Raw genomic sequence first — 26,142 nt, forward strand, 5'->3', positions numbered from 1 at the left:
ACGGTAGTCTCGTAAGTAATCGCCTGGGCAGACTGTGTTCGTGCCGCTAAGCTAGCGCACCAGATTCTGCTTTGGGGCACAGGACAATTTCTGTCCCTCAGGACGATTTACATTCCAGGGCAGATGAATATGGGAACAGACTTGCTGTCCAGGCAAGCTGTGACATACGGGGTTTGGAAACCCCACCCCGAAGTAGTCAGTCCTCTAGAAGAACATATGCCCTCAAATGGAATGTATTAAAAATTGGTGCACAGCAAAAGATGTAGACGCAGTCCACTGCCAAACTGTTTCAGTGCTAAAGTTTCTACAAGAAAATTGACCTCGGGCTCATGCCTCTAGTATTCTCAGAACGTACGTAGCCACTATTTTGTCGTGTCTTTGCCCCTGGGCTGGTCAAAGCTATTTTGCATCCTTACCCCAACCATCTTCCGAAGGTTCTATTCTTGACTATGCACCCAGTTGTTTTTGAAGCCTCTGTCCTCCGCCGTTACAGTTCTGGAGCAGGAAAGACTTCACACACTGTCTCCACTTCGTGCTCTTCAGATTAACAGTATAGCCACCGCACTATCCAGTGACGTAAATTTAGAGCAGGTTTTTATACTTTGTGGGGACCGCAGCCGAAGGGCGGCCGCCACTGGACAAATGCTGTCACAATGGATGAGAGCTGCTATTGCCCTAGCCAATGAGGTGCGTGAAAGACTTCACCTCTAGTAATTAGGGCCCATTCGACCAGAAGGCTTGCCTCATTAATTGCTCTGCAAGAGGCGTCCCCTTGCAGCAAGTCTGTGATGCGGCATGTTGGTCCTCTCCGCACACATTTGTCAGATTTTATAGTTGCATGCAATGCTAGCATCCCAAAATTATGTCTAAGACCCATTGGGGGACTGTGGCAGTATTTGGTATTCTCGGAAAAAAGTGGGAACGAGATGCTGCGCTTGAAAGCCACAGTGCGGGTGTGACTGGACGTCCTTTCAGACAAAATTGACCTGTGGATGTTTTCGGTTCATGCCTATTTATGCACCTCCAGGTGCACCTAATCAAATGATGTCACCTGACCGAGGTTGTATATGCCAAAATCTTTGGCGTGTTTGACACACATGCTTCAACAACCTGTCACGCGGAGAGCGTTCCCATAGCGTTTTCACACAGCATCTCGTTCCCGCTGTTTCAGGGAACAGGGTTACAGCAAAGTAACCTGAGACATTTCTTTACCTCTCTAATGAGACCTTCTTTTGCCCTTTACACGCACACGTGTTATAGTAAACAGTACACGCGTGCACGGATGTTAATTATACAGTGAGAGACTTAGACCGAGCAGGGGAGACAATTACATTGGCTCAGTTGTGATTACGTGACGCTGGCGTCAAAACAACAAGCACGTGCGTGATACATGATACTCTGTACTCGTAAACTAAGACTTGCTCGTTTTTCAAGTCAAAATTTTCTTAATCTAAGGTTCCACTGTATTTTACTGTCAAAGAGCCAGACATTCTTGCATATTTTAATGTAGTCTTGAGGAATAGTTTTCCAGGGTTTCTAATGTATTTTATTCGGTTCTCATTTTTGCCAGGTTTTGACTCTCATTTTTAAATTAATTCAATTTATTTAAATTCAGTTTTAGAGAGGAACCAGACTCAACAGGGGACCCATCTTAATTTGGGTGATATCAGATAGCAGAGATTGATCTGCAATCATACTGTGACTGCAGATCAAGTGTGTCTGCAGATCAAGTGTGCCAAGTGTGTTAGGAGGCTGGAAGTTCAATAAAAAAAGGAAATGTGTTTTAAGTCCCCATACCTGATCAGTTTAAGAGCAATGCTATTTAAGAGGAATGCTATTTAATGCTATTTAAGAGGAATGCTATTTGTTTGTTAAGCCACACGTTGATCTATTCAAGCATAAAAAAACAACTTAAGGCATGCACCGGTGAGAAACAGGTGAAGATGATCACAGATGATCAGGCCAGTGATTACTATACTGGTCAAACTAAAGAAATTAGGTTGCTGCTAAGGTTGTTACTGTAATGATGACACATGGAAGGAACACACAGGTACCAGATGTCAATGTCACAAAAAAGAGCTCCTTTAACAGGCACTTTAGAACAACTTACTAAAATGCAGTCTTAGTGAAATTATGCTCTAAATAGGCAGTTTGGATTTTAAGGTGCCATGAGAATGTCGAGGACAAAAAGCGCTGAGCAGGTGACGCAGAGCAGGTGGAGACAACAGAGAGCGAGTGAGAGCGGGCAGCCTTTTTCTTGGCGAGTTTGAATTCTACGTAGTAGAGTCTGCGGAGACAGGAGACACGTGTGAGAAAAAGCACAAAAAAATCTCAACCCACTCTGCGAAGAAGCCCTTTTATGGGGTACACATCAGGTGGAGATGTCATCCTTTGATGAGCCTCCAACTCAGGTGAGTTGTGTTAGCCTGCCTCCTTGTTAGGCACCTGGCGTTTATGGTGTAGCTCACGCTGTGTGCGTAGTGTGTGTGCGCTTGCACTGAGCAGCCTGCCATCACCACAGTCGTTAGATAGCCTGATCCACCCATTGCGTTTGAGCACCATTACTAGGGGGTTCGACCAGGGGCTAGTTGACTACTCAACATTCTGTCTACCTCACAAGGACAAGCTTCTGGGGTTTGATAAGGGCTCTGGCAAATGATCACGCTGGGCAGCGTCTTAATATCGTGGCACATGAGGTAAGTAAGACCCGGTTTGGTGGAGAACACGTCAATAAACTTGTCCAGCAGTTTACTCATCTCCTGGTTCTGTGTGGGCATCAGACCCTTTCCTTGCTGGATAAAATTACAGCCTTGTTCTGTAGCAGAAAGAGAGAGAGGCAAGAGATGAGATGCACGATGTGGGTTCTATCCACCATTTTAATAGATTTCCATGATATAGCTCAGTGCATTAGCGCTATCTGGCTGTTGCAGTCAATAGTTCACTGGCCTGACTCAATCCATAATGGTAAAGGGTCCTTGCCAGCAGGTCAGGAACTTGCATGGGGCACTGGGAAGTAGCAGCAGCAGATGATCACCCACCTGAAACTAACACAACTGTGCCGGTCGGTCATAGGCGGGCTTTGGCTTTCTTTGCGCTGTTTGCATGTGCTGTTGTACAAGAGGCAAAATTTGACTGATATTATCGTGTGAATCTTGTATGTGCTCTATGACTGACAGGGATGGAGATGGCTGTTCCTCCCAGGTTCCTTGGCGATATCAAGCAGTCCGCGCAGCCGCCAAGTCACAAAAACTAGTTCCTTTAATACGCACTTTGAAACAACTTAAGCAGTGTAGCTTTTGAGGCACCTTGGTAAATGGGTTGATGCTCAGAATGCCTGGAGACAAGTGGCACTAAGCAGGTGGTGCATGGCAGGTACAGACAACGGAGCACGTGCGAGAGCGGGATGCAGGCACCTTCCTTAATTGGTGAGCTTGACTCGGACGATGTCGAGTATGCAGAGATGGAAGACACGTGTGAGAAAACGCACAGAAAATCTCTAACCACAGAGTGGAAGCAGAAAGGCCCTTTTATGGGTCATGCATCAGGCGAAGATGCTTCCTTAGATGAGCCTCCAGCTCGGGTAAGTTGCATTGGCCCGCACCCCTTGTTAGGCACCCGGCGTTTGTGACACAGCTTACGCTGCGTGCGTAGTGTGTGTGTGCGAGAAACTGAGTAGCTCGCCATCACATTACACAAACAGCCAATTTTTAAATTGCATCTTTCAGAGACTTTGCAGCCTGTCGCAGTAAAGCATTTGTTCCCATTTTTAATTTAATCTCATTTCATCATGTTATTTTAATTTACATTAAAAAGGGAGGGGTGGCTCAAGACTTTTGACAGTAATTTATATAAGGTCTCTATGTAAGATAATTTTTTATATAGAAGGAGTTATTACTACTCTCTTGCTCTCTTCCTCATAGATCTGAGGGCTGAATGTCTGAATGATTTGAGGACTTTGTTAAATATTCCATGCTGCTATCTTCCTATGTCCTCATGCATCTGTTTTTTTAAAGGTGCTAACGCTCCCACGCTGTCTCCTTCCCCCTCTCCCCCTAACTTGAGCCAACACCTCCTGATTCATCTCTAGACGGACACTTATCTAACTTCCACTACTTTGTTCTTCAGGATCTCACCAGGACATTTACAATGGTTTATGTTTTTTGTAGTAGCATATGTCGTTGGCACAAGCATATAAAAAGCATATAAAAATCCTTAGGGTTTTTTACCCAGCTTAGTCTTTTGCTGTTAATAAACAAAGACTTTTCTGACAAACAACGTGTGTTTCTGTGTGTGTGTGTTTGACTGAGTCTCTCCTGGCGCCAGAAAAGCTCATTGAAGCACAGCGGACAGACCGAGCAACTCACTTTTCCTACTATGCACTTCACAGTCTCATAGATTACAGTGCATGTCAGACTAAAAACCAAACTACTGTAAGAAGTCCAAGCAGCTCCCTACTTAACCCATGTCAAGCCATAGATTTGGGCAAAGGTATATAAACATTTTTAATGATATGAATCAGCATGGCTGATCCATCATTGTGGAAGGGAAAAAGTTTAATTCTTCATTCAGCTGACCGACCACCCAAACGCAGAACCCAGGCATAAGGCCCTTGCCCAGGGAGATGACCTCAGTGGTCGCTCTACTAAAGCTTCAGTGATATCATTAACATCAACCATCTCAAAATATTATATTAATCAAGTTTTTATGGAAGAGTGGCTAGGCAGAACTCACTTCTGAGCAAAAAGCAGAAGGGGTATGGGCTATACCTTAAATGCTATGTCTGGAAAAAATAAATAAATAAAATAAAATAAAAACCTGATACATGCATGCCACCAAAAACAAAGTGGTTTTTTAACAACATGCTCCAGAGAGGACACAAACTCAGTTTGTTGCAGTGTAATGCGAATGTGCTTGCAATGATCTGCCAGGCTGAAAGAAGGAATTGGACAAATTCAGGTGTAAAAGGCTTGTAAACTACTGAATGATTACTTATCTAATATGTTTGGATTGTTTTATTTCATTTAAAAAATCTAAAACATTAAAGCCAATCCATTAGTAACTTATAGTGTGAAAACTGATAGCCAAAATGCGCATTTCATAGATTTTAAATAAAATCCGTAACACAATAAAGTGTGCAAAAACTGATGGTTTTGAATACTTCGAAAGCATCTTAATCTACATTTACACGGACACAAGCAAAAATGCTGTCACTAAATCAGCTACATGAACTCCACAGTCACACATTCCTTTAAACACAGTAATCCAACCTGCTCATGATTTATTCAAGGTTTGCATCCAAAGGGACATGATCTCCTGTCTTTGTTTATTACCTGAAGTTTGGATTTAGCAGAGAAGCATGTTGGCATTTCACCAGTGTTGCACACAAACAATGTCCTCACCATGAACACCTAACCGGTTTTTATCATGCCAGTTTTGCTCTTGCGCATAAATTATGGGTTGGAATGACTTGATTCAAATCAATAGGCCATCTAGGATGTAAGATAAGAGAAAACAAACTTTTATTTATACCTTATACAGTATCACAGTAGCATGATATTAAGCACATAATGTGTATGCAGGAATAGTAACCAACTATCAATATGTTAATAATTATGTCAGCAACAAAGTAATAATTATAATAATAATTATAATAATAATAGTAGTGATAATAATAATAATACTAAGCATGATATGCAGTGTGGTAAATCCTGTACTAGTGTGATATACAGAAGATTGTCCATGTGCAAAAATACAAACAACTTTTTTTGCGAGGCGCTTTTATATTTCATTTGAGTTACAAATTCTTTTTCTTTCTTCTATTTTTCTTTCTTCTCATTTGAATTTTTCGAAAAGAAATTCTTTGGCTTGAAATCTTGAAAATGGACTTCTACCTTTCTCACTCTCATGTTTCTTTTTCTTTTCTTTTTCAGTTCTGTCAGTCTTCCTCTTCCTTTCTTATGTGCACTTTTTTGCTTTTCCTATCTTTTTAATTTTCCAGGGCATCTTAGTATAATTCGTTTTTTCTTACTGCAAATCTATAGGTATAACTGACTATTTCTTTTTATTTCTACACATGTCTCAGCACACACACACACACACACACACACACACACCTCTAACCCATAAACTGGCCTACTTCCTTCTTCCTTCTCTTTCTCAGCACTTACAATCAGGGTGACCTTGCATCCTACTTAGACAGGGAAGATAGGAGAGGAAAAAGGTGAACGCCTTGCTCTATTTTTTTATTTTATTTTTTTTGCTTTGTGTACAGTATTTACAGCTGCAACCTACTGTAGAGAACTCAAGCCTTAAAGAGATGGTTCATAAATTAGCATTCACCTTAATCACTAGCTAAGATTATCTCTAAGATTGGGAGCAATTATCTTTCTACCCCGTCATACCTATTAATAAACATAAACCTGCATAATACGCCAAAAACATTGACAGTAACTACTTGTTTTATGTTTTTAACACACTTACCAAATATCCTTCTCACATGCCATTGACAGGCTTTGATATAAAGTGCACTTTTGCAATTCTTTGTGTTGACTTTTGTGTCTAAGTACTTTCAATATAAGATACACCACCATTTTTAGCTTCGTAACCTTTTTTAACCACTGCTCAAGCAATTTAAAGTAGTCTAAGAGGAGAGAGGCAATTTTATTCACTGCATGTTTTATTTAGGTTCGGGAACATTTCAAAGGGGGCTACTGTGTCTGGTGGAGTGAGAGAAATAGCCTGATGGTGCACTTTGTCACTATAAGGGAAAGAAAAAAAAGAAAAGTTGGTGGAAGACACATTAAAAATAAATGCAATATGTAAGACAAAACGAACAGTTTCGTATTTGAACTGTAGCTTTGAAGTGCTATAAATGTATAATAAAGAAACAAAGGCAAATATAGCTATTACATTGTGACAACCCTAAACTCAATACTAACACTAATGTAATCAGCAGTGCTCACTAAATGCTCACTCAACAACCTTATTAGAAAAATCTGGGCTTGTTGTGTGCTATTCAAACATTTACCAATAAACAGATGGGATGATTAAACTCATTAGTGTTTACTCTGCATGGCCATGTGGAAAACAGGTGGCTGATCATTTATAAATCTACACAACCAACTGACAGCAACCATTTTTACCCAGTATTCCATAGTTGCCGTGCAATGTACTGGCATCTTGTGTTAAATATTCCAAGGATTAAAATTAAGGATTAAAATCCTTGGGCATTTTAATGCATCTTAAAGACATTTATTAAAGGTACATCATTAAAGTGATTTAAATGGTGGAAATTTAAATGGTGTTTAAACAAGTCTGCATAAGTCTCCAAAATGTGTCTGTAAATATTCCAGCTGAAATACCACTCATATCATGCATTCTAGCTGCTTGATTTTCTTTATGTTTTACTACTTTTCCAAACATACTTCAATGTCTGTAACTTTAAAGGAACACTTTCTCCCTTTGAGTGCATTCTAGAAATATTCAGAATGAACGGACTGAAAACATCCATGTTCAGGACCTTTTCTAGCATCCCTTGCATCCCCCCACCCCTAGGCCAGTACAATAATGGGAAAAGGACAAACAGTGGGGAATTATTTTTTTCCCCATACCTTAGAGTTTTGGTCCGATTCGTTTATTCTTTTTTCACGTGATTCCCATAGACGCTATGCAGTGCATTACACAGGAAACGGTTCTTCTTCTCATGAGTCTTCTAGTCTGAGTTGTTCGTAGAACCTAATAACATAAAAGAAAGAATAATTCGAACCGGAAGATGTGAGGGCTCATTCTGTTTATCATAATATGTCTTAGCTGCATTGTAATTTGTTCATTACTGGAACTATAGCCAAAATTTGTGTATGTAGACGTGTTGGGGGTCTGTTTATTAAAATTGTAACATTTTATTTTATTTCTGATCAAAAGAACGAAATGAACTAAATGAGTCAAAAAATATTCGTTCATTTTGATGAATGAGATTCAAAAAACCAAAAGATCTGAACTTCCCATCACTAATACTCTGACACTGATCCTAGTTTACATTTTAATGTTTGCCAAGTCAAATAAAGCCTGTCTACCTGCACTTGTGTCCTAACCTGTCCATATGACAGAATTCTTTCGTTCCATTTCATCTTACATCATCACAAAATATCACAACTATTATGGTGATTTACGATCACCTCTCCAGATCCCTTCTCCTGATCCCACTTCCCAGCCTACCATGAGTCATTAAAAAGCCAAAGCTGATCTTGTTTACAGATATGTTGGCATTCTAGAGGATATAGCCAGTGACTGAGAACCCCAGTACCCATCTAGTGTCTAGAGGGGATTCAATGGAGATGGTGAACCAAGAGATCCTGAGAACTGTTTGTGCTGAAACCCAAGAGGGCTGGGCACAATTCCATTTCAGGATGCGGTGTACTGTACAAGATTCACTCCAACACTCAGGAAGGAAGCTCAAGCCATGTCAGTGCGTTCTTGGATACTAACCACTTTTGTTTGACCTGGAACACAATCCACCAGCACCAGACTCACCAACAATGGAAAGTTGGTCCCTGGGAAGAAAACAAGCCTAGAACCAAACACATCAACAACTAAAAAGTCCCAACCAATCCACTCAAAGTTTAGGGACATGATCTATGAGGTGCAGAAAACTGACCCAATACTACTGTATGTGGGTCCTTTTAAAGGATTAAAACGCCTCAATGATGTCATTTACAAAGTAGAACTGCCATGCCACAGTTGTATAGCCCCTGCTTTTCATGACAAATCAAAAAGAGGGTTAAAAGAGGGTTCCCATTCATCCAAAAACTAACTTTTTCTGGTTTCCTTGTCTTGTCCTTGCCTTTTTAATATTTATGCCTAACCCTTTCTTATATAATTCCTATGATCCTAGTTTTTGTTATATATCCCTTTATGTAATACCAGGTGAATCAATGTAAATGTAAAAACTGTATATCACTTATCTTACATTTGACAAGAACACCCTGACTATACTGTAGGTGTAAACCCTGATTAGCTTGTAACAAATAGATACAGTAAATGAGCCTCAGTCGAGTTGCTCTCTAACCTCAGCCCTCAGGCTATTCAGATTTATTATCTTCACTTCCACCTTGCTCAGTAGAACTATAGAGCATAAGTGAATATTTAATATATATGAACATATCTTTCTTTGTTTTTAATCATTAATATGACGTCTGTATGGTGTGCACAGAAATAGCACATCTTAAAACAGTTTGAGTACTGTCCTTTTGTGCTTTTATAGGCAATGCATGGAGACCAGAAGTGGTAAAAGTGCTTACTAGCCTATATACTGTATTTACTGTATAAATATGCATATGCAAGAAATATTTATAAAAATGTCAACTTCATCTGCCCCTTAAAACAACAAACATGGCTGCATTACCCATAACTCTAATCCTACAGAAAGATTTGGGTGAGTGTGAAAAACAACATAAAAACCACTGCAGGGTTATTTGAACCTGTTCACTAAGCAAAAAAATGGCCTAGACTGGAAAAACACACTTTTTTGTTATCTAGACCTTCACTGGGTGTCCTGACAGCATGCCATCAAGCTGAAAAAAGCCTTACACAGGCATCAGCACACTTCAATGTCAATGACATTTTGGCCAGAATTTGTGCTTACACATTGATTGTGGACCAGCCTCCATTTCCCAAAAGCATAAGATACAGCTTCGAATAGTATTGGCTGAATTCTGCAAATTTGTCCAACTCTATTACTGTGTTAATAAGTTCCTGCACCTTTATGCATGTCCCTAGAGTTTGCACAGAATGGTGAAAAAAAAGTCAGTAAGCAGCAGATCTGTGGTTGGTGACCTGCCCCACCATCTCTTCCCACACACACACATACCCGTACCCTCAGCTACAGGTCTATCTCTGCTGCTACAATGACATCTGGTATGAGCCAGGAACAGGAATTTGTGGATACCGTGGGCACAAACTTTAACTGTCTGTTAAAGATCCAATATTTAATTGTCCAGTTTTAGGGACCCTAGAGTCTATCAGAGGAGATTAGCGCACCCTGGACAGGCTGATCAGTCAGTCCACCACAGGGCACACACTCTCATGCTCATTTACGCACTACAGGCAATTTGGGGATGGCAATTAATCTAATCTGCATAGCACTCAAGAGTATCCAGAGGGAACCCAGCACATGGAGAACATGCAGTGCTAGACATTGCTGACTACTAGGATGCCTTGGTATCTGCTGTGCTATTTCGTTATTGTTATTCATCTTGTATTCTCACTGAACAAAAAACGTTTATGAAGACAGTTTATTATATGAAACATATAGTGTTTTACGGCATCCCTCTAAAGTTTATCACAAAACAACTATTGTTAGTTTGAGCCTGCAGTAACTGTAGTAATTCGACTTGAGAGATTTTATTACGGATAGCCAGTAAATTTGTTTGATGTGTTCAATCTAATTTTACAACCTGGTGATTTTAATAACATCAAACAAGTTAAAAAAATAGCATTTACAGAATATCAGGTTATACTGTAATGTACAGTATGTGACACCCACACACAAATACCTCGAAAGGTCAACTTCTGGTCAACTGGTAACCCTTTTCACTAATTCTTAAATTCCTCCCAAGGTTCTTAATAAAGGTTATTGCTTGCATGTTCAAAATAAACTGCCAAACTACCACAGCAGTATGTTGCGCATTTCCTTTTTTGCATGCTTCCTCATTTGCACATACAAGGAAACAAACTATCTTGCACTTTATGCCATAGATAACCACACTGCTGCTGGCATTTATATTTTTATTGTTTTATACTTCTAGTTTATAATCATATTGCTGACACCAATCTTTTGATATTCCTTGTACTAGATATTTTGATTTCCCCTTTGTAAATTGTCCTTTAGTTTAAATGAATTATATTTCAAGCATAAATTTTTATTACTTGTTAGTGATTTTTTTTGTGTGTGTGTGTGTGTGTGTGTGTGTGTGCGTGTGTGTGTGTGTGTGTGTGGTTTTAGGTCATGAAACATGGACATAAGCATTTCACTGCATGCCATATGTATTGCTGTGTGTGACAAAAATGCCCGAAGTATGTATAGTGTGTGTACCCGTATGTGTGTGTGGTCATGAAACCATGTCTTAATAGCTCTTATATTTAACAATATATGTACAATAGTAGGAATAAATGTTATCTGCCTTGTTTTATTTGTGTCTGAGGCACAGCAGTGTCACCCTTCCTGGCAAAGAACATGTAAATGAACAGCTTGAAAGCAAAATGAGATAACTCCACTTTTTTTGTTGTTTTTTAGCTTTTTAATTATTATTATTGAAGCAAGATATTTTTTCATAATTGTGACCCATCATATCATGTCAAGTATTAAGGTGGACAGGTTAGTTTTTGCACGTTGATCAATAGAATGCAGTGGGTGAAATTTGACAAACCTTTAATTTTAGCAAAAATAGGTTGATACATACTTTACTATACTGATCCTTTACCAGAATTGAGAAAATGTTCAGCCTAAACATTGTTTTAAAGCTTTTAATAAACCATACCCAAGCTGCTTACAGATGCATTTTTTCACCATGTTGCTCGAGACATCATTTTTAGGGGTAGCAGAAAAATGCTGATGTAAAAATGAGGTTGAGGGGTCCGTCTTTCACACTACATCACGGAATCCTCATTTAAATATTCCATAAAAAAGGATTTCGATTGAGTTGTCCAAGGCCCTCCATAAAGAAATTCACACTGACCATAACTCAGCAACTGGGCATGATACAGTAATGAACCTAACATCAAAATAGAGGTTATTGAACCAAAAATATATACCAAAACCTGTGACCTGATTTTATGTGATGGATAACAATGTTTCTGCTTATATGGATATAAATTTTGTGTAATTAGTTGTGTTTGTGTGTGGCAAATCAAGTATGCAATTTAGTATCAAGAATATGTTGATTAGGTTTTAACAAGAATATGGAAAACTCATGCTTTATTTTTGTTAGTGTTTCATCAGCAGCAAATTAGATCAAGGACAAAGTGTTGAGTTTTGGTGTACACAAAACCTTTTTAAGTACACAGACTGTTGAAAAACCGTATAAACAATACAGAAACTTATACAGTAGTTTGACATTTGTACTTGATGATGGTGCCTCATTAGAGTAAAGATATGCCTGGTTTAACGTCCGTTCCTGCATCAACCGACCGCATATCTGTCAGTGGTCCCATATGGTTATACTATGATGGGATGGAGTGGAGAAAATCGAACGAAGTAAATGTAACAGCTTCCAACGCACAACGCCTGCATCTCATGTCTCTCATACACAAATCACTCATGCATCTTTTAGGTGTTGTAACATTATTTTTCTGCTTTCTCTGACACATGCTGGGGTGACTGCAATTTTAGTAAGAGTGTAAGCATGTTTCTTCTTGACATCAAAATTCTACAGAAATCCCCTCAATGCATCTAGTTTACTCATAGCAGCTGATCTTCTGCGAAACGAATAGCTCAGCTACACTGATCACTTAACGGAAAGGAGCGATGTCATTGGCTTGTAAGAACGCATGGACTTTTCCTCAAAAAATGTGGTCAGAATTTGCCTCAAACAAATAGTTTTCATTTTAGAACTCACTTGATTAGCTTCTGTAGAACCACACGCTTAAGGAATGAGAGGAAAACTCGGTGGACAGGCAGAATTTTAATTAAGCTTCAGGCCAGTATTTATGTAATTCAGGCTTTTCAGCACACTGTGGAAAAACATCTCAACAAAACAGAACAACAGGGAATGGGTTCATCCCAGACTCTCAGCTTTCACTTAATCAGGTAGAAATTCTGGTGTGTGTGTGTGTGTGTGTGTGTGTGTGTGTGTGTGTGTGTGTGTGTGTGTGTGTGTGTGCATGTCTCACAAGCACTGCCAAGAAGTATCACACTCTCTTTCTCTTTTTCTCTCACCAGTAACAGGTATTCTTAAAACCACAAAGAGACAAAAATAGCCGGGAGGAAATAAGACATAAGAGTGAATCATCATACATTACGAGCCAGTTTGAGCCCCTTTTTTCATCCACAGCTAATGGACCATGCTTCTGCTTTCACATAATCTCACTGACCAACTCAGGCCATGGAGTCATCTACTGTTGCATGCAGCTGATCCCCCATCAAGCCGGAGAGGTAATTCAACACCACTATCTGCACCCCAAGTCTGTGGATTATCTTTCAATTCAATTCAATTCGATTTTATTTGTATTGCGCTTTTAACAATTGTTATTAAAATTATCTTGGATATATTTGGATAGTTAAAGTGACAGTTGGACATCCATTGAAGTAGGGCACGATCAAATCAAAACAGAGGGAAAAGGCTGTTGCAGTATGAAGCTTCCAGCTGTGTCCAGTGTCCAATGCGCAAATCAAAAATGTCAGGAGAATCCAACAGTAGCAATCCACAAAACTGCTTTTACCCTGGAACAAAGCCCACTTACATGGTTTAGATCCAATGCACCAGAGCTCGCACTTCCTTTCTAGTGAGGTCAGTAACTGGGCTGGTGACATGCAAATATACAGTAAGTACAAACGTCTGATAACAGCCGATCAGCCACAAGTTCTGGAGGCCTAAGTAAAAGCCCAGATAGTTTCTTTAGACCCATTCAATTGCTCATTTTTTCAAATTTGCTTCATCTCCTCAAGGGTCTTATGCCATTGCCAACCATGCCTATAAACAATTATATGATCTATGATCTATTAGCAGATGATCTGTGTGTGTGTGTGTGTGTGTGTGTGTGTGTGTGTGTGTGTGTGTGTGTGTGTATTTGTGAGCTTGTCCCATAACCTCTGCCTAGTAGTATCACATTTTCTCTTTCTTTTTCTTATTGGTCACAGGTGTCCCTAAAAGCACAAAGAGAGACACATAAGTAGACTGCTGGTAATAAGACACATAAGAGAACTATTCCAGGTTACCTGCCTAATTGACCTGCTTCCTTTCTGTCTACAACTGAAACTTGACCACCTCTTCACTGCCACAGGTTCATGTTAGCACCCACCTTCGCAAATGTATGGAGAGGTTTCCTGTAAACTCCACAAAATATGAGTTATGTAGTCATTATTGTCTATAATCCTCTCAGCAGGAGGTTCCCTTGCATATTCCTGTATATTCTTTTTTTTGTTGTTGCTATGATAGGAACCAACACACACACAGATGCACATCACCAAACATTCCAACACTGCAGGGGACTAACGGTAGACGCCTTGTCTCCTCCACAACAATGAGCCACGGCTTTCCAGGAACACTTTATTATGTTTAAGGAAGTGATGGAGAACCTAGTGGAAAAAAAATGATTGAAAAAAATGATTGATTGAAAAAGATCTCTGTGAAGTGCCGACATAACAAATAAATCAGTTTGACTCTTAGCCAGTCAGTAAATTATGGTTGAATTAGCAAACAATGTGCATGTTCAGTTATTAAAGCTGAGGTCTGGACTGACGTGCAGAGACTGTGTGATAAGACACTCCCAGTATCTCTTATTGTTTAATGTTCCCTGTGGAGTTCAAAAATTACTGGAGTTGAAATAGACCTCCTGTTTGGCCTCCGTCTGACAGAGGCATTGTAGCAAAATTAATCCAACAGGTACTCGGATCTTTTGTTCTCCTTCAACATTAAGACCTGGAGGGCAAAACAAGTTTAATTAAAAGTGAAAAACCATTCAGTATACATCGCTCCTGCCAACAAGAACAACAACAAAAAAAACAGCCTGGTCACTACTAGCTACCGAAACACAGGTCAGTCTAGTAGACAATATTTACCAGATGGTCATAAAGCTACAGTACATTAAGAATGAGTCCATCAGAGGGACAACCGCTGCTAGATGTTTTGGAGATAAAGTCAGAGAGGCCAGATTGGTTCATTGGTTTGAACATGTTCAGAGGAGAGATTGTGGATATATACCCAGCAAAAAAAGAAAGAAGTCCTTTTTCAGGACTGTGTATTTCAACAATAATGTTGTAAAAATCCAAATAACTTTACAGATCTTCATTGTAAAGGGTTTAAACAATGTTTTCCATGCATGTTCAATTAACCATAATCAATTAATTAACATGCACCTGTGGAATGGTCGTTAAGACCTTAACAGCTTACAGAAAGTAGGTATTTAAGGTCACAGTTCTAAAAACGCAGGACACTAAAGAGACTTGTCTACCGACTGTGAAAGACACCCAAAGAAAGATGCCCAGGATCCCTGCTCATCTGCGTGAACGAGCATTAGACATGCTGCAGGGAGGCAAAGGGCTGCTGATGTGGCTAGGGCTGAAGAAGATGATTAATGCTTTATGTAATTAATAAATGTTAGAGATTTCCTAATTGGAAATTACTGTTGTTTTATTATTGTTATTTTATCTATTAAAGCAAGTCATGACAAGCTCGCGCAAATGTTTTATCTGTCTGACCAACTCAGCCTTTGTTTTGGTAGTCAGTACCTAGTCACACCAAGCTGGAACCTTTTTTTTTTTAGGAAATGGAAAAAAAAGGAAAAAAAAATTACGACTTTTTAACTCACCTCCATCAGCCATGGATGCTGTCTGTGTTGTTGGACTACTCCAGTCAACTGATCCAAAGTCTTGCTAGGATACTTTAACTATTAGGACAAGGTGCATCAAAGACAATTAAAGGTTTAGGTACTTTAAAAACATCCAGTACTCAGATTCCTACCTTTGAACTTTATCCCAGTGGGGAGGAAGGTGGTATGGTTAATGTTTATTTATTTTTATGCTTATTTTTTTAAGGATAAATAAGGTTTAAATCTTAATAGTCTGAATAGTAAACTAGCTTGGTGTTTCACTCCTACCTCAGACACAGTGCTTTTATCCTGCTATGTAATGCTTTTAACAACTTCTCCCAACTTATGCTATTGTCACAGTTTTCCTAGAGCATCATTGAAACACAGCTTTTCGAGATTAAATTATTCGATTGATGATTGTAATTGTTGTGTTGTTGTTGCCAGTTAGCATGTATTGTGCTATGTATTTTTTGTTCTGTAAGAAACAAATAATAAAATCCTGGTGTTAAAGTATTGAAGAAAATGCTGCCTGTATTTTAGCCCAAGTCTCATGAAATATATGTAAGTAAATATATCACTTCAATTACATACAGTTGTTTTCTCAAGTGTAACAGCAATCTTCGTGTTCCCCTCTTGAGCTTGCCTGACATGCATTAAACATGAACACCACTGAAACCAGTAACCTAACAATAGCCTTCCAGGCTTCCTCTGGATTCTTGGCTTCATTACAAACAAAATGAGATATAATCTTTGGAGTAAATTCCAATGAACAACAATGTCTACAAATGAATAATATTGTACGAGACCTGTTTTCCAATATCCTGTGTATGATACAATTTTTTTTCCTGTTTTGTTTGTGTGTTGTACACTTATCTACAAATGTGAGATTAAATATGTCACACTGTTAGCTCATAACAAAAGCCATTAGGCTGTTTGGTCTGTAGTCCCATGTTTAGGCTCGGGAATCTTTGCATTACATGAATACCTATACTGTAGATAATTTGTGTTTACAGAATATCCAAATAACGGTAGATCACCATTAAATGGCTATTGTAAGTAAAAGAAATAGATATCAGATATCAATGATGCTACTTTTGAAATTAGTACTATTGTATATAATACAGGAGGTTAATAAAATAAAAGCAAAAGTAAAAGCATTCTAGAAATTAAAAGTGTATTTGGAGGAAATCAGAACCATGGACAGGGCCTCAGAGTCTCTGTGTATGTTGTTTAACAGGAGTTTCTACAGAAGTTGTAAACTAAAGTTTTACTTTCAGGCTAGACACTTGCAGCTACAGTATATTCTTAAAACAGATTATATCAAGATGTCTTTGGTGCCATCAATGCTAAATCGTATAACAAGAAAAGTTCAAATTAGTACCTTAAATTATTTCTACAGGTAAAGTACATATGCTGTACATATACTGTGGTACAAAAGATGTAATGGTGCTAGCCCAGTGACAATTTCTCATTTCACAGAATGTATACTGTATTTCTCACATTTCTTTGTGACAAAGACCTCATTTTGTGACTGACAGACAAAGGAACAGGGCTGTGATCCAGTTCAACTGAAAATGATCTTACATACTACTGGAATCAAAATGGGAAAAACAGAAAAAGGCCAAAATCTATTATCTTGTATTATATTATATAAATGTATGTCCAAACATCTAGTGATCTAGTTTTATTTATTAGAAAACTAACCATTAGTATAGAAGTTAGCAAGGCAACGTCTCAGGTTACTTTGCTGTAACCCTGTTCCCTGAAAAAGCAGGAACGAGATGCTGCCGAAAGCGATATGGGAAACTTTTCGTCGTGACGGTTGTGAAGCACGTGTGTATCAAACACGACAAAATTTTTGGCATATATAACCTCGGTCAGGTGACGTCATTCGATTAGGTGTACCTGGAGGTTATAAATAGGCATAAACCGGAAACATCCTTAGGTCAATTTTGTTTGAAGGGTGTCCAGCCACGCATGCAGTGCGGCATTGGAGTGCAGCCACTACACAACTTTGAGGGTCCAGACATTTGCAGTGCGGCAGAGTGGGCATTCTCGTTTCCATAGCGCTTTCGCGCAGCCTTTCGTTCCCGCTTTGTCAGGGAACAGGGTTACAGCAAAGTAACCCAAGACGTTCCCTTTCAAAAGCTACACTCGATGCTGCGCGAAAGCGCTATGGGAACGAGAATGCCCACTCTGCCGCACTGCAAATGTCTGGACCCTCAGGGTTGTATAGTGTGCGCACAGTCCCCCCAAGGAGTCTTAGACATAATTCTGGGATGCTGACTCGGGGACCCGCAAGCCTGGCATTCAACTATGAAGCCTGACAGATGTCTTGCGAAAAAAGGCAGCATGCCGCATGACATACTTGGAAACCCCTCTTGCCAGAGCAATTGATGAGGCAAGCTTCCTGGTCGAATGGGCCCTAAACACTAGAGGCGAAGTGTGCCACGTGCCTCATAGGCTAGGGCACTAGCATCTCTCACCCGACTCGTCTAATGGCGGCTGCCCTTTGGCCGCGGCCCCACGACATATGAAACCCTGCTCTAATGTACGGCACTAGCTCATGCAGAGGTGCGCTTGAGCTGGACACAGCAAATGAACTCTTACTGCTCTGGAGCTATAACAGCAGAGGAGAGAAGGCTTCGACTGTGGAAGATAGTTGGGTAAGAATGCAGAACAGCTTTTTCTAGCCAATTGGCAAAGCCTAAGCACGCTGGGGAGGCTGATAAGGTCCGCGAATAAGCCAGCAACTAAGTGTCTTTTCCACAAACCCCATCAGTCAGGATGTAGGCCAAAATAGCGGCTGCATACGTTCCGAGTGTACTAGGGCACAAGCCCGAGGTTAGTGTTCCTGCAGAAACCAGTTTAGCAGTGGACTGGGTCTACATGTTTTATGTCCTGGAATGTAAATGATCCTCATGGACAGAATTTGTCCTGCCCTTAAGCAGAACCTAGCGCGATAGTTTCCTTAGCAGTGCAAATCTAGTCTGCCCAGGCGATATTTACAAGCCGTAATGTTGTCCATCCGTGCTAGCACGTGCTAGCCTCTTGATTGCTGGAGGGAGTATTTCAGGGCCAGAAATAAAATCAATTCGAGTCGGTTGATATGTCACGCAAGAAGATCTCCTCTCCGCTTCTCTGAAGTGGCGGTAGCTTTGTCGCTTAGCTAGGCGGTGGAGTGGTGGTGATAATGGTGGCTGTTAGGTGTTCGGTGTCTTGAAACACAACAGGAGGGACCCGAGCACCTAACACATTTTTTTCGGAAAACACTCAACTAAGTCCCAATTACCACACACACCCACCACTTGACTCAGCCCTTTCTGGTCCTCAGCGGGAAAGGAAATCTGTGACAGAGGCTCTGTACACCTGGCCAGTGATCCACCTTGACCTGACAAAGTGCTAAATTTCAATGAGTGATCTGCCGTACTTGTGAACGATAATCCCAGCCGAGGCGTTCTGTGAACATTCAGCAAGTGGAACAAGCAAGACGAATATATCTTTGGGAACTGTATACACTGTATACTGTATATATTCAGTATGCTGAAGTGTTTGTCTGTTTTTGCAGATAGAGAAGACACCGCAGTATGAATCTGTTCTTTTTGCAAACAAAACATGCTTTGTATATGATGCCAGGGCTGCATCATATTTTTTGGAATGCATAAAAATGTACAACACATGTGTTGGCAATTCATTCTGTACTAAAATATACTTATAAACTGTTATATGTACAATTAAAGTTAACATATAATCACACAAACATAAAAAAATCATACTATGCTCACCACCAGATTGAACAGCAAGATCCCACTAGTAGCAGCATGCATTTATGGGTATTCCGCAAAATTAGAGAAAGATGAGGAAACTTTTGTTTGCGCATACGCAGTGGGTGTATTTAGGACGGAGAGGTAGGATGAATTTATAGAACACCGGCTGAAGAAATGATTGGTAAAACGGAGTCATGTGATTATTGTTGCTGATTAGTGAAACAGTCAGGCGGTAAATCTACCGCTTGCATGTGTAGAATAAATGGTTAGAAAAGTAATGAATTGAGTGTAGCCGAATATAGCGAAGTAGGAGTAGCGTTTCTTCTTCACAAATCTACTCAAGTAAAAGTAAAAAGTATGGTGCAGAAAAATTACTTATAGAAGTAATTTTTTTTTTAAAGTTACTTAAGCAAATGTACTGTAACTCTGTACTACCCACCTATGCAGCAAGCAAAAGAATATTGTTTTTTAATAAAAATCAAAAAATGTAATGGTTGTATTTGTAATCATTAGTAACTTAATAAAGATTACTCTGCCATTTTTTGTCTGTTTGTCTGTTTTGGCAGATAGAGAAGATCTATCTGATTCCAAGATGGCGCCGGTGAGGTCGGCTGCCGTCACAACCACCTTTTCTTTGTTTTTGTTCTTTAAGTTAGTTTACAGCGTTTTAAAACCAAATTACCACCATGGAGTACATTAGTTATGATAGAGACACCCTTGTTTCTATTGGTATACAATGTACTGACGTTTTTAACTCCGGATCCGAGCTGGCTGAGTGAGATCCTGAGGGACAACAAAGGACGCGACGCAAAGCGGCGGCCTTGAGGGAAACGAGCCGGCAACAGGGACAGGCTGAGAGCCCGTGCACACCGCAAACCTCTGCCTAGCATCCTGCTCGCCAACGTCCAGTCACTGGAGAACAAGCTCGATGACCTCAGGGCCAGGATAAAGTTCCAGAGAGACATTAGAGACTGCAATCTCCTCTGCTTCACCGAGACATGGCTGAACCCAGCGGTGCCGGACCACGCCATACAGCCGGCCGAGTTCTTCTCTGTTCACACCATGGACAGGACACGGGACTCAGGGAAGTCAAGGGGAGGCGGCGTGTGTTTAATGGTGAACAGCAGCTGGTGCAACAGCGCAAGCGTTGTTCCTCTCACACGCTCCTGCACACCCAACCTGGAACTACTGTCCATCATGTGTCGTCCTTTTTATCTACCTCGGGAGTTTACATCGTTTACACTTACCAATCAGTGGCCGTGTTACGGGACGCACTCGATGACGCAAACTGGGACATGTTCAGGAACAGCTCAGATGATGACGTCAGCGTATTTATGGAAGCGGTTGTGGGATTCATTGGGAAACTAGCGGATGATACCATGAAAAAAAAGACTATTAGAACATTTTCCAACCAGAAGCCGTGGGTGGATAAAACCATCCGCGACGCTCTGAGATCTCGCACCGCTGCCTACAACACGGGACTTGCGTCAGGGGACATCGAACCATACAAAGCTGCGTCATACAATGTCCGGAAGGCGGTGAAAGAGGCGAAGCAGCGCTACGGGAGGAAACTAGAGTCACAACTCCAACAGAGTGACTCTAGGAGCCTGTGGCAGGGACTAAGGACAATAACAGATTATAAAGCACCAACAACCGGTACGGACGCGACTCTGGCAGACGAGCTGAACACCTTCTATGCTCGCTTCGCGGCTGCAGCTAAAAACGCTAGCGATGCTAATGTTAGCGGCGCTAACGGCTGCAGACAGGAAGACACTGCCAGCACCGGAAGCGCGTTCATTATCATCGAGCATGATGTGAGGAGAGCCTTCAAGGGAGTGAACACAAGGAAAGCAGCAGGACCAGACGGCATCTCAGGCCGTATTCTAAGGGCCTGCGCAGACCAGCTAGCACCTGTGTTCACTGAGATATTCAACATCTCTTTATCTCAGTCAGTGATCCCCACATGCTTCAAAGAGTCCATCATTGTTCCTGTTCCGAAGAAACCTCATCCTGTTTCCCTCAACGATTATCGCCCTGTACAGTAGCCCTCACCTCAGTAGTGATGAAGTGCTTTGAACGCCTGTTCAGAGACTTTATCATTTCTTCACTACCAGACACACTGGACCCACTACAGTTCGCTTACCGTCCAAACCGCTTTACGGATGATGCTATCTCTCATCTCCTTCATACATCTCTCACTCACCTGGACACTCAGAGGGAGAATTATGTGAAAATGCTCTTCATCGACTACAGCTCTGCATTTAATACTATAATTCCCTCCACACTTACCACCAAGCTGGAGCACCTGGGACTCAGCTCATCAATGTGTTAGTGGATCTCCAATTTTCTGACTGGCAGACCACAGGCAGTAAGGATGGGTGGACATGTCTCAGCCTCCCTCACTCTCAGCACTGGAGCCCCCCAGGGTTGTGTTCTAAGCCCCCTGCTGTAGTCTTTGTACACCTACGACTGCGTGTACAAAGTTTCAAGTTTGCTGATGACACTGTCGTGGTGGGCCTGATCACAAACAACGACGAGACGGCCTACCTCGAGGAGATTGGAAATCTGGAAAACTAGTGCCAGAGGAACTATCTCCTCCTAAACATCAGCAAGACAAGGGAGCTAATAGTGGACTTCAGTACAAAGCAGAAGGGGAACTACCAGACCCCAGTGATAAACAGAAGCCCAGTAGAGAGAGTGGCCAGCTTTTGATACCTCTGTGTTCACATTACGCAGGACCTGTCATGGTCCTGTCACATCAACACTGTGGGGAAAAAGGCCCGGCAGCGTCTCTGTCACCTCAGATGCCTAAGAGACTTTAGACTGCCCTCCAAGGTGCTCAGGAACTTTCACTCCTGCACCATAGAGAGCATCCTGACGGGAAACATCACGACCTGGTTCGGGAACAGCACCATGCAGGACAGACGAGCTCTACAGAGGGTGGTGCGATCAGATGAGCACATCATCCGCACCGAGCTCCCTGACCTGCACTCGATCTACAGCAAGCGGTGCTGGACCGAGGCCAGGAAGATTGTGAAGGACCACAGCCACCCCAACAATGGACTGTTTACTCTGTTGCGGTCTGGGAAGCGATTCTGCTCCCTGAAGGCCAACACAGAGAGACTGAGGAGGAGCTTCTTCCCGCAGGCGACAAGGTCTCTCAACCACACCACTATGTAGAACTAACACAATCTTTTCACAATCAATCAATCAATCAATCTTTTTACATCCATGGACACTATGGACAATTCCACGCACACTTACCTTCACATCTACACTACATGTTTACGTTTACATCCTGGACCATTGCACAAAGATACTTTAATAACCATTGCACAAAGACACTTTGTTCTATGCATATTTGCACACCATCTTTCTTCCAAAATATCAAAATTTCTTAAATGTTCTTGTACAGTACAGTATATTTCAATTTGTACAGTATATATTTCTATTTTTATGTACAGCATATTCCTATTTTTAGTTCTATTTTTCCTAGCTCAATTAAATTTTTCTATCGTATTTCTTTTATTAATATTTATTTCTTAGCTTTAAGCTTTAATTTTCTTTTTAAGGTCACTGGTAGTCGTATAAGCATTTCACTACATATCGTACTGTGTATGACTGTGTATGTGACAAATTGAATTTGAATACTCCTTAGCTCCTTGGATCACCAGTCCCCACACAAATTTTAACCCTATGTCTAATCTGCCCCCTCCACCCACACTCTCCCTACATTTAACTGAGCAAAAGGAAATCACAATCTGTTGCTCACGAGGCTCACTTATCCAGTGAGCAGAAAAGTGAGAAAAGAGACATATTGTTCAAGGATATGGGTCAATTGTCATACTTTTTTATGTAAAGGAATATTTAATTTAATGTTACAAGAATTTTTTTTTTTTTTTTATCTAATCATAGAACCCAGATTTGGCGCAAAGAAGCTTTGTAAGACTTTGTGCTCTTACAACACATGCATGTGCACATCAAGTGACCCAATGAAATAGTCCCTATTTTTATTTACCCCACAACCTCAGGGCAAGAACTACCCTGGTGGCACAAGGAGAACCAAAAACTTAGGTGGGTTTAATCTCAATGGATTTAATGTTCTGAACAATAAATTAGTGTTAATATAGTTTTCTTAAATTCCCATTTTTTCCTTAATAAAGTCAGCACCTGGGTAAGCTGATGTTGATTAAGGAGCCACCAGTGTAACTAACATAAAAATAATTTAAGTTGCTGATTTGCCTTTTTTTTTTTACAACCTTTAGTTATTTATATGTATTGCAAACTCACAGACAGGAAAAGTTGCCTGTGCGTTTGATTGGTGCTGATGTTGGAAACATTTATAAATTGATTCAACTACAGTGAAATATGTAAATATAAAAATAAGATTAGTATATCTGAACATACCAATAAATTGCTAGTGATAATATTATTGTGGCTACTGAATTAAAAACTGCAGTTCGGTAAATGGCAACTTTTAATCTTTTAGTAACAGGATTTGAAGAAACCATTCTGAGGCTTCAAACACATTGCAAAAACTTGACTAACTGCTAAAAGAGAAACGTTCTTCCTCTTTTTGCAATTGCAGAAATTTCCTTGCAAGGAAAAAAAAAGTATTTGAGAAGAATGGCTAGACAAAGCCATGAACGTGTGTAAATAATTAAACGAATGACTCGACCTGAATAATAAATTAGAATATAAAAATTCCAGTGGCAAAAAAAAAAAAAAAATCTAAAGCCCTGGGAAAAGTGAGGGGTGTTTGTGCAGCTGATCAGGCACGTGAAGTTTGTATCAAAAGAGCAGGACCCCTCATGTTTGTGCAACATAAAAGAAAAAGTGGCCTTTCAACATGCCAATCTCATCTATTTAGAGATGAGCACTTTAGATTCAGACTGAAAAAAGGAAGGAAGATTTGCAACAGCAAATTATGTGGAAGTTAAGTCACACACTTCTCTTGAAGCTGCAGTACTTTTTAATGACCCACAAATTTCTTGATAGGCCTGGAGTACCAAAAAAACCATAAAGCTCTGGTCACCGTATTTAGACCAATGATGCCATTTTTTGATAATTATATCATTTTGCTGGACTTCAAATCTTCGCCTTATTTCCACATAGTCAGTGATGCAAAATAATATTTGAGAAATAGTTGTGGTGCAAATTTTTAAAAATAATATTCAATTCAATTCAATTTTATTTATATAGCGCAACAATTGTCATTGTCGCAAAGCAGCTTAACCCAATCAAAATAATTATTTAAGTTCGTATGGAATGTAAATGTGTATGAATCAAAATGGTCAGATAGTCCCTGGTGAGCAAGCCGAGGGCATCAGTGGCAAAAAAAAATTTGCCAAAGGAAGAAACCTTGAGAAGAACCAGACTCAACAGGGAACCCATCCTCATTTGGGTGAAACAGAGAGCAGAAATTGATCTGCATTTATAGGTGTGTTAGGTGGCAGGCAGTTCAGCATAACAGTTGATGTTAATTGATGTTAATATGGAGTCCAGGTAGTTATTAAAAACTCTTGCAGGAAGTTCCAGTCCTAAACTATCGAACTGTCAAGTCCTCAGAGAAACAGCTGCCAACACCAGTCAAGTCCAGAACCGTCTTCTAGGTAGAGAGAACCATCCCCAGACATGAGACGCATCCCAAAGAGAAACACGGGGCATCCATGTGACGAGATCTCCAACCAGAAGCGGGGCACCAGGATGGGTCAGACAGGTCCGGAGGGCAGAGGAAGTCTGGATCACTGGCAGCTCAGGAACGACATGTGTAGCTCGACAGAGAGAGAGAAGGAGAGAGAGGGGGAGAGAGGGAAGAGAAAGAGCAGGAGAGAGAGCAGAAGAGAAGAGATAACAGTTAGGTCTGGTCACAGTCATATAATGTAAAATGTAAATGTATTGTCATGCACACTCAGTCCGCGACCGGCACTAGGACCCGGAAGTAAGGCGGTCGCGAACCAGGAAGTATAAAAAGGGTAAACAAACCACTACACTCTGCTCAGTCATTTGAGTTCGCCCATGTCGCCTCGGACCGTTTCACCGAACCGTGAGTACTCACCCTCTTGGGTTTACTTCCAGATTGAGTGTGTGTTTATAGGACGCGGGTTAGATTTGTGTCTCTCCCTTGCTCCCCATTTGTGAGAGTCCTTAGATCAAATAGCGTGATTATCCTGCCTATTCGTGTCACTCCGCGTTTGGGTTTACCATTCACGCTACAAAGGGCTAACCGCTAAAGCTACGTCTTCTGTTCTCCTCGGGTTAGTACATGACAGAATGACTGAGCCTTCCGCGGTAAACCCAGCGGATCACGCGCGTCTTTGCGATGTGGTGGATCGGCATGCCGAGCTAATCGACAAGCTAACCGGAGATCTTGCTACTCTGCGCCGGAGCATCCAAGACGTCGCGGCCCTGCGCCGCGAGGTGGCGGAGCTTCGGCGGGAGAACGCGGATCTCCGCGCGGCTGTTGCTGGCGCGGCTAGCCGCCCCCCCGCCGCGGCGGCCGCGGCGCCGCATCAACCCCCCCCTCCTTCTGATGTTTTTCTCTCGCTTCCAGATAAATGGAATGGCACAGACGGGAAATGTAGTGTGTTTTTGACAGCGCTAGATCTGGTGTTTGAGTTCAATTCCACCAAATACTCCACCGATCGGCTCCGCATTGCTCTTCTCGTCTCGTTGCTAACTGGGCAGGCAGCTGAGTGGGCCACGGCGGTACTGCGCTCCGACTCAGACACAGCGCACTCCTACAATGAATTTTCACGCCAACTACAGCTCACTTTTGAACATCCTGCCGGTGAGGTGGAGACCGGTACCAAACTTTATCACTTACGGCAGGGAGGGTCGTCCGTGAGTCGCT

The sequence above is a fragment of the Clarias gariepinus genome, chromosome 24 (assembly GCF_024256425.1).
Source record: "Clarias gariepinus isolate MV-2021 ecotype Netherlands chromosome 24, CGAR_prim_01v2, whole genome shotgun sequence".
Lineage (NCBI taxonomy): Eukaryota > Metazoa > Chordata > Actinopteri > Siluriformes > Clariidae > Clarias > Clarias gariepinus.